Below are 14,694 nucleotides of genomic sequence, written 5' to 3' on the forward strand. Positions count from 1 at the left end.
GGAATAAATCACCCCAGAATTTGGCTCGGGGTTTGTTGCTGGAGCCCAGACAATAATAACAGGTAGACTGGGATTGTATGCAAAAAGCTGGGACTGTGCTTTTCCCTGCTGTTACCAAATGTGCGATGCCTATTTTTACCGAGTATGTTCCTAGCTCACGTACGATGGGCTGAAATCGCGTGTCACCGTGTGATGCCCCCGCTTCCTACACAAACGCACTCGTACATGTGTGCAAGGTCTTGGCTGATTCTCGCAGCTTGGCTTGACGTGTTTCCTGCTGCTTATCTGCTGGGCTTGGACGAGGCCAGTGAAACTCTGGAGAGGCTCCCGGTGCTGCTGAGCATGTCGAACCCTGCTGCTCAGGGCTTTCCAAGTCCCCTGCTTGCTCAGCTCCCCCAGGAGACCCGTGCCTGTGGTTTCCTTGCACTTTAGCAGAGACCCGCAGCCTCAGCGGAGCGGGCCGGGTGGTCACACGCCCTGGGTGAGCTGGACCATCAGAGCAGGAGGCAGGCTGAAGAGGAAGGCTGCCACCGTCGCAGGGGCAGCATTCCCTACGGAAACCACTGGGGCCGGGAGGTCTTGCTGGCTTTCAGCCTGCAGCCCTTCCTGCAAGATCTGTTTGTGCTCCTCTGATGAGGCCTTCAGGCTTTTTTTTTTTTTTTAAATACTGTTCAGATTAGAAAAAAAACAAAGAAAAACCCAAATGCTGTTAAAGCAAGGAAGTTCCAGGTCTCCCTTGTCCATCCACTGGCTCTTGGGAGCCCTCTGGATCCTGCCCATCCTTCTGGGGCCTGAAGCCTGCTACATGCTGCTGTGCCCACTGTGAACATCTTAAGACTGTGCTGGACCAGAGGGGCATAAAGAAAACCTGCCAGGTCAGACTGCAGCGAGCTGGCTCCTCCGGGCTTCGCTGGGCTCGCTGCAGACCGGGAGCTACGTGCCAAGCTCCTCCCGGGCTGCTCAGGTTCATTCCCTGCACGTCGGCAGGGCTGTGTAGAAAAGGAGGGCAGGACTCGGGAACTTTGGGGACTATTTTCTTGTACCTCTTGTGGTCACGTCCCTGTGAAACACCAGTTTTGTGTCGTTAAAGGAGTATACGCTGTCCGGCCCACAGAAAGCTACCTCTTTCAGCCGTGTTCCTCAAAATATAAATAGGGTTGACATAATGTTTAGCTCAGCCTTCCCAAAGTACATTTTGTTTTGTGAAGCTCTGGTTTGTTAGTGTTCCTAGCTGAATAAAACCTGCCCCGAGGAAGCAGTGCTGAGCCCTCAGCATCTTCCCACCGCCGCACGCCCCATCCATCACACAATGTTCTGCTCTTTCTTGACATCATCCCGAAGTGAACAAACTTCACGGAAAGCCGTAACTCTGCTCCATGTTTGCACTGCCTGCCTGCTGCTCCCCAGTCTTCCCTGCACTCGCAACTCTGATTTACAGCCCAGCGACTGCTTGTCTCCCTGACCCCAGCAGATTCACATTTTCCATGTTGCTATCTCTCTCCGCGGCCTGATGCATGCTCAAGTGGGCCAGCACGTCAGACTCGGCCTCCTTAGCAGCTTGTAAAGTACATCACGGTTCTCAAAAGCAAGCGTTATTTTTACCCTCTCCCTCTGCTTGTTGGTGGCACTGATCTGACAGCAGCTCTCATAGCTGTGTCCCGGCCACCCCATACTTCGGCCAATGGCTTCCGTCATACCCAGCGAGGTGGGAGCATCATGTAGGCTGCCTGGGCGAGGGATGCCTGCACCCCTGAGCAGGGTGAGGCTTCTGTCCCCATCCCCAGCCTCATTTCATGGTTCCCCAGAGAAAGGCACAGCCAGAATCAGGCCTTCCACGTGTTTCACCTTGTACATGCCTGCGAAAACCTCTGCGTCATGCTGGATTCATTATGGAGATCTCTCCTCCTATCTCCGAGTGCCACAGCACATAGAAGAATTAGTTAAAGATATTAGTAAGTAAATATTTCCTGTCAAAATGTTGTGGGTTTTTTTTTTTTTTGGCCAGGAAATTGCCTGTTTATTTTTTCCACTGTGTTGATTTTTCTTTGCCCAGCTTAAATACTTGCTTTTGATTAGAACTGGAAAAATCTAATTTTGCCTCTCCTGCAGCGGGTGCCTCGTGGGAGGTGCAGCTCAGCGGCCTGAGGGATGTCCTTCTCTTGGCTGGGGTGGGCGAGGGCATCTCCCTCCTCGCCCCAGGGCTGCGCCAGCCCCCCGAGGCCATGCTGCCGGGAAGGGCGCTGGCGAGGCAGGCAGGGTGGTGGACCGTTTGGGGGGGATTCAGGCAGAAGGGCAGCAAGAGATGCCCAAGCGACAGCTGAACTCTGATTTTCAAAATGGTCTGCTTTTGTTTCTTTCACCAGAGAGAGCCATTTGGGGGAGGGGATTGCTTTTGCCTCTTTTTCTGTCTAACTCTAAGAGCTGCCATTGATTTCAGGCCCAGCGACCAGAGCCGGGTGGGAAGGCAGAGCGCTGGAAGAAAATGCACATCAGCAGAGGCAGCGGACTGAGGTAACCTTTTCGATTGCTCCTGTAAAAACTGTTCAAGTGCCTCTGTCAGAGTCTTCAGACTTTAAAAAACATTGTTAAGACTTTCTGTTTAATGATGCTGTAATAGGAAAGCTTTCGGGATCCCCTGGTTTTCGCAAACGGCGGGAGGACCTGGCTTCTTGAGGGAGGCCGTGGGCAAGCACGGGAGCAGCCCGTGGCGCAGGCACTCCCCTGTCCTGGGGATGCACGTTGCTTGCCCACGAGCCATGGGGCCACGGCTCTGGTTAAAGTTTTCCAGTGCAGACATTTAAGCCCAGTGTGCCTCAGCCCTGCCTGCCTTTGGGGATGCTTTAACCTGATTAAAACTCAGGAAGAGCTCTGACCTTTCTGCGTTGCTCATCTAGCACGGTTAATACAGTCCCAGCCCCAGCTGCTCTCCCTGCCTTACAGCTCCTTAGAGATCCTCCAGCCACCTGCAAACACGCCCAAACACCCACACAAGCACACAGCTTGTAAAACACGGGATATGGCCTACCTGTGCTTACCCAACACGCCCTCGGTTTATCCGTGATTTACAGATGCGTGCGCTGAACACAAACCCAGCACATCACATGCACCCCCTCCTCGAGCGCCCCGAGCACAAGCCCGCAGCTTTGTTTACCCTGGCACTATGTCTGTATGCCAAATGCAAAACGCGTCCTCATGGCATAGGGTTTGTCTTTCAAAGAACGCGGCTGTCCTGTGTGTGCAGTAAAAGACAAGCTGGACAAGCAGCTCCGTGAGAGAAGCTGCAGAGGCCGAGAGCTGCCCCCAGCCCAGCTTTGCTGCGGGGTGGCTGTGCCGCTGGAGCTGGTTCAGCTGGCCCCCACCATGGTGAGACCTGCCAGCTGAACACAAAGCCTCCTTGTAGTCTGGGGCTGCTGTGGCCAGACAGAACTGCGGAGAGAACTGTTGCGTCAATATTTACCCGAACCACACACACAGCTCCGCACGATGTCCCAAAACACGTGGGCTTCATGTATACCCTCCACACAGCTTTCCATGTGTTTCTGTATGTAAATCCATAAGAGCACACGCGCCCTATGCAGCGCCTGTAAAGCCATGTGCAAGCTCCGAGATGCCTCGCACACCTGTGTGCCCACACTATGCATTGCATCAGCATCACAGAATCATGGAATGTTTTGGGTTGGAAGGGACCTTTAGAGGTCATACAGTCCAGATCCCCTGCAGTGAGCAGGGACATCTTTAACCAGATCAGGTTGCTCAGAGCCCCGTCCAACCTGGGCTTGAATGTTTCCAGGGATGGGGAATCTACCACCTCTCTGGGCAACCCATTCCAGTGTTTCATCACTCTCATTGTAAGGAATTTCTTCCTTATAGCCAGGCTAAATCTACCCTCCTTTAGTTTAAAACCATTACCCCTTGTCCTGTCACAACCAGCCCTACTAAAAAGATTGTCCCCATTAGAAACCTCTCCATGCGGAGGAAACCACAGTCTCTGGCACTGGCTGAACCACGAAGGAGAGGGCAAGGCTCTTAGGGATGGCCAGCGTACAAAAGGCAGACCTTAAACTGAAATGCCACAAGGATTTTAGAGGTGGGAATTTATGACATTTTGGTGGCTAACAAGTGCGTGGAAAACAGCCTCTGCTTTCTCGGTATCTGAATACTGTATATGCATCCACTAGTAAGTGACAATTAGCGTGGGATATAAGCTGGCTAGCAGTGGTGAAGGGCCAACCAGAGGGAAAAGGTGGTTGCCATTAATGGCATTAGTGGCACTGAGAGGCACTTCTGACAAGTCAAAACCAGCCCTTGTCTTGCTGAGAAGGGGCCTATGAATAACTCACAACGCAAGCGCTTGTTGTCCTTAAAACTGAAAGCCATTAAAAGAGCACAAATAGCCCTCAAATTATGACTGCTTGCTCTTGGATTGCACTTGCTGTGTTTCAGCTGCAGCCTCACAAGGACTTAACCTAAGGCTTTGGTTTAATACCTCTCCAAGGCTGGGGAAGAGGGGAGTTTCTGGGGCCGTCTCTTGCCCCAGGAGTTTGCAGTGACCATGGAATAAACTGAGGGCTTCAGGTGGGTTTTGCAGCATCCCAAGCGGGCTGGGCTCCCACCGGTTCAGCTGCTGTCATGGTTATGCCCAACAGGGCTGAGGCAGGAGGTTTGGGCTCCTCTTGGCTCACGGAGCCACTGCCACAGCATGCCTGTGAGCCAAGGTTTCACCCTGGGCTTCTCAAACTTCACGTATGTGCTGGAGCAGGGGAATGACAAGCAATTCCCGGGCAAGGCTGAGTGTGCAGGGGGCTGTTAGTAGCCCTCCCAATCCTTGGAGGAAAATTGGAGGTGTGACTAAATGCATTTAAGGCTCTTGAGCTGGAAAATAAAGAACAGGAACCTCAAATGTGTTGTTCTTAGCATAATCATCTATGTACCACTCTGCTCCTCTCCCGCAAAACAAAATCAGAGCAGCATTACCTTATGGTATTTTGGGGTACTGACTGTTGGTGCTCAAATATTTAAGGTTGGAAGGTGAAGTAAGTGCAATTTGTTCCCCAAAAAACTTGAGCATTTTGAGAAGAATTCTTGCTGGAGACAACATGAAGGTGTCAGAGCTGTCTTTTCCTTTCTGTCCCCCCATCAGGAAGGGTAAGTGAGGCAGAAAAAAAATAGGGTAAGATCAGAGGAAAACAGGGGTGAATGTTACAAAGACTTGGACACTGTGGGAATCTTTGTTGACACTGGCTACCCAGCAATGCTGAGCCTGTGACAGGCTGTGGAAGCTGGTACCGCTCTGGATCCCAGGGAAGCCACAGGTGATGCTGTGAAAAAAAGATGATGCCTGATAGCATCAGTCCATGGAAGAACTAGGAAGGGCAGGTGGGGCCCTGGGAGTCTTGCGGGTGCAGACGGGCAGCATGGTAACACACATGAAGAAGTGTTCTCTGTTACCTGTTTTGCCCTCGGTTGTACCACTGAGCCTGCTTCAAGCCTTTTTTTGTGCTCCCCACACTTTCTACGGGGCCATATCTGAGCTGAGGTCAGGCTCCCTTTGCTGTTAGCTGTCCTGGGACAAGGAGATGGCAAATAAAATCCAAAAGATAAATGGTGCCTGTTAATCTTTTATGTGTGTCCCAGAGACCTGGCTTTGTTGTTTAACAGCCGGCAGCTCTCCCTCTGCGCAATGTCCCCTGGAGACCAAATGCATAAACCCTCAGCTCCTCACATATCAGGTTCCAGCAGACGGGGCTCCAAAAAGGCTTTTGGAAGAGGGATTTCTGCTTGCTCGCTGATTATCGATCAGTGCAAAGAACAAAATGCTCTTCATGTAGTGGGAACCCACATATCTTTGTATCTTTAGCAATAAACCCAAATACTGGTTTTTGAAGTGCGAAGTACAGCCAGGACACTGCATGGCAGACCTAAGGCTGCTGCTTCTCACCGGGGCCTTGCTTCTCACTTCTGCTTCTGACAAGGGGATCAGCAGAGAGGATTTTCTGATGAGATGAGGGATGTGGTTAATGTTTTTCTTCTTGATTCTGCCAGAGTCTCTGCGTGAGTGAGAAGCACAGCTCCCCCTCCATGCCTGCCCGCTTCCTTTCCCAAGAGCCTCCTGTGGGACCGTATCAATGTGCGCACTTGATGCGCCTCGGTGTCCTGCCTGCGGGGCATGGCCCCGGGGGAGCAGGCTGGGGCTGGACGTAATTCTTCTTCCACAGGTCTGATCCAGGGCTTTTCTCCTGGATAAGAGACCAGTTGTGGGAAACACCTCCCAGGAGGCGCTGGTATTTAGCAAGGAGGCGATGCGGTTTGAAGCACGTCATGCTCTCCATGGGGGACCAGCTTACAGCAGAAGAGCTTTGCTCTGGACTGATGTGACAGAGGGTCCAAGCCCAGACAGATGGATTTATCCATGGACCAGTACAACCTTCAGGTAAGAAAGTCATCTGTCTGGATCAGTGGACCTTGTCTGTATAACCAACAAAGGGGAATTGTACTGTGCATTAGGGGCGTATTCTGTATTATCCTGGCAAGCTCCCCTACACTTGAACATGTGGTACATGAGGGCGCAGCAGTTGTGTGTGCAGCTGTGCAGAGCGGCAGAAGCTTTCAACGTGGCCCTGGGGCCTCCACAGACCTCTTGGGGCTACTGTGGTCAAAGGAGAGCGACCCTGGCTTCCCCCAGACCGACAGGCAGGGCTGTGACAGAGCCATGCTCCAGCTTGCTTAGCTCTGGTCAGGTTTATTATTTTGGGCATAGCCTCAGAAAACAGAATGCCAGAACCAGCTGGGTCCAGAAGCTGTTATTTAGTAATTTAATTCATTATTTATTATAGATCTATATGAATTCTATTTATGTATTTTTAAATACATTTTCCTTTTTATATTACTTATGCATTTTATATTCGGGTACCTGCTTAGTACAGGCAGTGGAGTTAGTCCTGTCAATGCCAGATATTGACTCTGTTGTACTGCCAGAACTCAGAGGGCAAAGCTAAGGCTGAACATCTACCCCAAAGTCATCACTTCCTAGTCCTGAAGGCCTAAATCCAAACCAAGACCCACCACATCCTTAGGAACCTGTACCTAACACTTAAGTGTCACAATCACTCCAGCTTAAACCTATAGATGCTCAGCTATCCATGGCAATCGAGTTTCTGGTTGTCTGCCCGGCATTGCCAGCTGAAACTTCAGAGAGGACTGGCCTGAACCTGTAACTGTCTTCAGACCAGGTGTCCTAGAATAGACCTCAGATAAATGTCAACAAACAATGGCATCTGTGTGTTATTTTATGTGCCAGTCCAGAAGGACAAGCATTAACCTCTGGAGGGACAGAAATGAAGCCGTGTGTTCAGTCCTTAGGCTGCCTGATTTGGCTCTGGGAATAAACCTGGTTCCCCCATGTCCTGGAGGGCAGCGTAGCCAGAGCCGACTGCGAAACCCCTGGCTGCAGCTCTGTGGACAGTTTTTTCACCCTGGGCAGGGTCTCAAACTTCATGGTCCTGAGGAGAGAGACTTGCTGCTCTCAGCCCGGAGGCTGTCACCTAAGCCTTGGCCACTCCTGCCAGCTACTTTAGCTGGCTTCCAGCTCACTCTGCTGCTGCCTTAACAGCCTCGCAACTTCTCCAACAACAAGAGTACAGTAAGCCCCGGGAACCTAATTCTAGGCCGTGCCTGTCCATGGGTGGGAAGACACCTAGGAGCTCAGCATTGCCATGCAATTGGGCTACTTGTGAGTGTAGCTCTGCTTGGCACTAACTGCAACCACATCTTAGCACAGGAGCAGCGTGTGGGGAGCTGGTGGTGAGGCAGCACCGTCTGCAACTGCTTCAGCCTTTTGTGGCTGCTCAGAGCATCCCAGAGGAGGGACACAATTTCAGAAACAGCTCCAGATCCCAGAGCTCACAAGCATCTCTGGAGGCACTTATGAGACCAGGTCTGGTCTCAGCCAACAGGGGTCTGTGGTACACCCCTTATGAGCAGTGTGGTGTCGAGGAAGGGTACGGGGCTTTGAACAGCTCTTTGAGATTTGTAATCCTCTTGTTTTTTAAAAGCAGTTCTTCTGGTGTGTTTAATGCCACGGGCACAGAGAGGGCTCAAGAGGCCTGAAGCAAGAGAGAGGATTACTCTTTATATACGGGCTCAGCAGAGTGGTACCCTGATGTAACAGGATCAGACACCTGGTTCGCTTCTGCATAGAGGACTTGGAGGCAATCGTCTGCCCCACTCACCCCTGCCTGCTCAGTCATGACTCCAGGCTGTGAAAAACATGTATTACGTGCAGAAAAAGTTTTGAGACTAAACAAAGAATGCATTTTGGTTCTTTTTCCTTGTTTCCAGATACAGCTTGTGTCCTGTTGGGTACAACTAGGCCAATAGTCTCAAGCACTTTCCTGTACACAGGAGGGCTAGAAACATGTTTTCTTTCCTGAGCAGAAACTGAGAGTCTTGTGTGAAGCCAAAGGCTGAGATTTAAAAATAGTGATAAATGTGTCTTGAGTGATCATGATAAAATCCCAAGCAACAGGGGGTTGGATGAAGTGCCAGACTGGAGTGTGAGTGTTTGGGGACAGTGGGGTGAAAGGAAAGGGTTTGCTCTTGTGCAGCCCAGCTGTGAGGCACGAGCCGGAAGTTTTATGCTTGGAGTTTGCACCCTGTTGCAAGGCCTATAGCTTCCACATTTTTGCTGCATAGAATCATAGAATTGTTTAGGTTGGAAAAGACCTTTAAGATCATCAAGTCCAACCATTAACCTAACCCTGCCATCCCACCACTAAACCATGGCCCTAAGCACCTCGTCTGCCCGTCTTTTAAATACCTCCAGGGATGGGGACTCAACCACTTCCCTGGGCAGCCCATTCCAGTGCTTGACAGCCCTTTTGGTGAAGAATTTTTTCCTAATATCTAATCTAAACCTCCCCTGGCACAACTTGAGGCTGTTTCCTCTTGTCCTATCACCTGTTATCTGGGAGAAGAGACCAACACCCACCTCGCTACAGCCTCCTGTCAGGCAGTTGTAGAGGGCGATAAGGTCTCCCTTCAGCTTCCTTTTCTCCAGGCTGAACAACCCCAGTTCCCTCAGCTGCTCCTCATAAGAGGAGCCATGCCATCTTTCCCACTCTGCAACAGCTCCCAAGGGACTCCTGAAGATGCCCCAAGTCCTGGCAGAAGCCACCCCTCCAGCTGCAGCCCTGAGCTGGTGTCGCTCCCCCACGTTGGTGGATTCGTCCCCTGTCATGCACCATAATGCGGCCTCATCTGATGTCCTAGAGAAGAAGGTACCTGTGGGGCTGTTGAGGTGGGAGCCGTGTGTGCCGCTTTGTGCTCTGTGCCAGGGGGTGCTGCCTCTGCCCGTGGGGCGGCCGGGCTCACTGCCCCTCTGCCCTTGGAGCCACTGTTTCAGGGCTGCCTGGCAGCTGCACCCAGCAATTTTGCTCATTCAGCTTTCCCCATTCTGCGTGTGTTGCAGGGACGTCTTTGCCCCTACACTGACTTACTGCCAGCAAGCGCACGTATAGACCCCTGCTATATATAAACAGAGCTCTATTTTTAGCCTATCTCAAAATATTTCCCTTGCTGTGCATTTCTTGCCACTGATTTCTGGCCCTGTCTCCTTGGTGCAAAAAGCCCCGTGAGATGAGTGAGGTCTGTCAGGCGCAGGATCGGACTGGGGGGACTGGGGAGAAAACAGTGCTATGGGACATCCCTAGCACCCTGCCCTGCCACGACCACAAGCTGAGGTGGGCACTTCTGCTAAAACACCCCTTTGACATTTCAGGTGAGGAAGTCTCCAGGACAATTTTTATCATTTAGAATCAACTGCCCTGTAAAATGAAAGCCCAGCAGCTCATCTGTACTGGAGGCAGCTGCGGGCGCAGGCAGGGAGTGTTGGGATGAGTTGGGGACCGTAGGACACTTGTCCCACCACCCATAAGCCTCTCCTGTGGTACTGGATAGATATAGCTTTGTCCTTTTTAGGGCTGAGCTTTGCTTTCTCTTATAGCCGGTAGGGTTGGGGAGTACAGGGAAAGAAGCTCATTTATCTTGTGCCAGTACGTGATGTGTTTGATGCTGCGTGATGGCTCCTGTCATGCTTCAAACATTTTCTGAGAGCCATCACGGCAGTAAGGAATGAAGTGCTGCTTCTGGGCTGCGGACCAGGGGGACTTTAGGGAATTTTCTTTCTGCATTGGCTTTTCATCTTCCCGAAGCCAGGCTGCCTTTGGAGGCGTTGACAGTGCAGCTGGTGTGTCACTGCTGCTGTTTAACCTGGCTGCAGAGGGACAGGCGGTGGCTGACCTAAAGCTGGAGAGCGAGTATTTTTGTAGAGGGAAACTGATAAGCATGAAAGGGAGGGCTTGGCTGCAGGTGGCATGGGAAGGGCGTGAGGGGACACATGAGAGGGCAGAGGGAGCGAACCCTAGGGGCTGTGACTACTCATCTAGCAGCGCCGGCTCTTTCCCCTGGCTGCACACTCTGCCTGCTGCCACAGCCCCTTTCCCCTGGCTCCCCGGTTCGAGGGGGACACACCCAGCCTGCCCTGGGAAGGCACAGTGGTGCCACATGATCATCTCTCCTGCTTCTGTCACTTGCTCTGGCCCTAGGTGACAAAGACATCCCTAAGGGATGGTTTGCTTCAAAGGCCTCCAGGTTGAGAAGGGCTCCCCACGCTCCATCGCTTTGCCCATGCCATTGCAAGTTACAGCGGAGCTGCAGAGTTGGGGCAGCCGCCTGCCTGTACGTGCTGCAGCCCAGGATGAGCTGATCGGCTTACCTTCATTCATCACAGGCTGAGCTTAATTTCATTTGCCTTGCAATAGTCCTGGCTCGTCCTGTGTGCATGACCGGTTACTCGTGGTAACTCATGGCGCCCGTAACTCAGCTCTAGTTCCCAGCTCTTGCAATTTGACTGTAAATCTTCTGCTATTTGGGTATTTTTTCTAACTATTTTGGCTTCTGGAAGCCTCTTGTCTGGCAAAAATCTCTGCTTTTGCTTTTATAACACTTTCCATGCTTCTTGTCTATGGAAAGCAAAAGCTTGAGAATAGGATTCCAGTACTGTTGGTAGGCTGGGAAAACAGAGAGAGGAAATGCATCAACTGTTGAGAAGTAATCATGACTTCTTAGCAGCTTTATATCAGCATTTTGGGAACACAGAGGCCTCACTGAAAGACCAGAGCTTTTTTCTCATGATGGTGGCCGATGGTCTGTGGGCTGGAGGGGTAACTAATCTGTGTCAGCTGAAGCTCAGGAGAGTTACTTGTTGTAAGGGGTTTTTTTTAATGCGTGGTAATCTTGTCCTTGAGAAGTTTTTCCTAGAAGCTCCATCGTGAAAATCAGGTGCCACAATATAATTTTAGTTTGTCTGCCTGCTACTACTGTACTTATTTACATGACTTCAGCTATTTTTAGTGCCAATTGCGACACAAAGTTTATTATTAGTGATGTGAAACCTCAGTGTCACTTTTTTTTCCCAGCTAAAGAGTAAGGAGAAGCAGCAGCAAGTGTTCTCCCCCAGGAGCAGAAAACGCATGTGGAAGTCACACGGTCCCGGTAGATCCAATGGCCATGGCAGCATCCCTTAAGAAAGAAGTTTGTGAGCTGCTCTGAGAGCTGCCCAGGTCCACAGTCACACACCAGCTTTAGGAGTCAACAAAAATGTCCATGAGGTTGATGTACCACAGAGGAAATGTTAAAAATTCTGCGGCTTGTTCACAACCAGAAAAATTGTGGACGTTCGTGCAATACAAGAGAGTGACAGCAATAATAGTGCCAGCAATAATAGTGCCAAGGGAGACATCTCTAGGTCAGTGCTGAAGCAGGCTCCAGGGGTTTGAAACATCCAAGGCGGGAAATGCCTTCTGTCAGGTGAAAAACTTTTGATTATGGCCCCTTTGGAAGACACGTTGCAGCGCATCATCTAAATTTATGACAATGGGTGTCAAGCAGGTTTTGAAACAACCCTTTATATTTACCCATTCTATGAATCATACTTTGTAAGTTTATTCCAGCTAAATGAAAGGCAATGGAGAACTAATGGCATTTTGTGTTTCTTATTCTTTGAGCGGGGGTTTACGTGGATTTCTAAGGAGGGAAACTGGATGTTAGATCTGCTTTTCATCTGGGCCATGATCCCCTGGACTTTGAGTACATGCATGTCAATATATCATTTTATTGCTCACCTGCCTGTGAGAAAAAAAAAAAAGAAAATAAAAGAAAGAAGATTGCAGTTCAGAAAACCTGTTTGGAAGGATCCTAGTAGATCAGTCAATGGACAGAGGAGTGTGAACTCCGGTGCAGACACCCACAAGCTGCAAATCTGTATCAAAAGGAGGACCGTGAACAGCATCATTTCAGCAAATGCTTGGAGGAGGAAGGTAAGGATTATGATGATGTGCAAAATGAACCTCTAGTGTATTACAAGTTCCTTACAGCAGCCCGTAATGCTTTCAAGGGGAAATATTGTACATTCATTTATGATTCATTACATACACAGGCATAATTTGTTAATTCCTTATTTGTAATATGAGTCTTTTTAACCAATGAATGTGTAAAGCAGAAGTCTTACAATGCAAAAATATATTATACAGAGGTAGGAGGCTGTTGCTATTAAGCAGCTTGCCACCTTAGGTGCAGTGTTAGTATTGGCAATAACTGAAATTTTTGTTCATGGCTTGCTGATTATCAGAATATCAACTAGGAGAAAAAAAGGCTGGTCATGTAGGCTTGTTACAGTCCCGTGTAGCCTAGAAAGAGACCGGAGACTGTGGAAAACTGGGAGAGACTGCAAACCTCTCGAGTTATGGTGCACCTTAAAGAAGGCTTGCCATTGGGTAGGGTACCCCAGTGACTGGAAGGGCATGTAAGACTTTCCCACCTGAACCCTGCATCCTTCCCACCATGGATCACGGATCACCTTCTGCCCACAGTGCTTTTATTTCAAACCAACTTCAGACCCATAGCACAGAGGGCCAAAAGCCACAACAACTTTGAGGTGCTGCAGGAACAGGACATAAGGGATTAAGAGCATCCCCTGTGCCCTAGGTCCCTGCTGCAGCGGGGAATTTCTTAGTACAAAACTCTGAGATGATTCTAAGAAACAGGCTGTAACCCATTTTACTCTGAAGCCCCAATATTGCTCTGTGCAACGATGCTGTGATCTGTGACAAGGTACACTAACCTAACCCCCAGGAGGCTGGGAAGAGTTAACAAGCAGTTTGTTGAGATTGTAACGCCTGGTCTATGGGCTGGAGAGACTCGCAGTGGTGACAAGGTGGGCGTCCAGACCAACCATCTTAGCAGATGAAGGCAGAATCCCCATCTTCCTTGTTTTAGGCCTATCTGGGATCTGGTGGGGTTGTCCTGTCTGAGAAGCATTAATTTGGAGAGTGGAGCTGTGGCAGCTAACCCTGGCAACAGCAAAAGCTCCTGCATTTGGGGTGGACATTGGGCTCAGACACCCACTCTGCTCCCAGTGCAATGCGTGGCAAAACTCCGACCGCTGTTGTCAGCTGCTGTCTTACCGCAGCGGGATGAGCTTTTGGAAACCCTGCCCTACCACTGCCACCCAGCTTGTCTTCTAACACCACAGGCTCTGTCTTTTTTCACTCTGCACCTGGCTCCGAGCAGCCTCAGCTCACCTCTCTATCCCGGTTCGACATTTAATTGCATAGGATATTTAGTGATTAAAAACGGTAGCAGGAAATTGGCACTTTACCTCTGTTAACCCTTAAAACTCTGGCATCTCCCTCACTTCCAGCTAGCTGTGAAGGGAAGATTTGGACTTCCGAAAGACTGAAAGCAGGATCATGCAGGCAAAGAAGACGGCCAGCACCTAGCTCCTGATGCATTGCTTTTTTGTTGTCAGCAGAGACTCCATGCTCTCTGTTGGACATGGTGGCCAAAGCCCAGATTCCCTGGGTCTGTATCATGGGGAGGGGAATGGATGAAGACCCAGATGAACCTTGAGTTTGAATTTTGGCCAGGGCCTGTTTGCTGCTCCCACTGACAGTGCCCCAAGTGCTAATTATAATCTCCTTATTCTGCTTTGGTCAGGGCAAATGACAAAGTGGGGTGAAACCCAAAAATAAGCAGCCCTCAGAATAGCCCTCTCCACATCTTCCTGCTAATGGCATCTCTGAACAAGACTGCTTGTTCCCCTTCAGACAAGCTTTCAGAGGCTATTTTAATCCATTTTTAGTTGCAAATAGCATTTATCAGAATAAGAGTGGGCTGGTCGCCAGCTCCTTCAGATCTTTGACAGCCCAGAGGGGAAAGTCTCTGAAAAATAACTGAGTGTGTTTGTCCTGCATGTTCCCTTGCCCAGGGGATTTTGGGGACATAATAAGGAAACATTCATCTGATGGAGCAGAGCCCAGGAACCAGTGCTTTGCTAAAACCGGCGATTCCCCTGTCATCAACACTTGTTCCCAGGAATCAGAGCTCTTGTTTCTGTCATCAGTGTGGATGTTTTCAGATTCAATTTAGCAATCATTAGGAGGCAAGAAGCAAGGTTGGCAAAAAGGTTAGAGAGCCACTAATTTCTGAGTCACTGCTTAGAACATGACCCTGGCTAATTGTGTCCAAAAATCCTTGCTGACAGTCATCTCACGGCCACTCGGTGGTCTCCGGTGAGTTCACTATCTTTGCCGATTCATAAACTGTTCAAAGTTATATTTTAGAAAATGCCACATTTGG

This window comes from Egretta garzetta, unplaced genomic scaffold (assembly GCF_000687185.1).
Source record: "Egretta garzetta isolate BGI_Z169 unplaced genomic scaffold, ASM68718v1 scaffold329, whole genome shotgun sequence".
Classification (NCBI taxonomy): domain Eukaryota; kingdom Metazoa; phylum Chordata; class Aves; order Pelecaniformes; family Ardeidae; genus Egretta; species Egretta garzetta.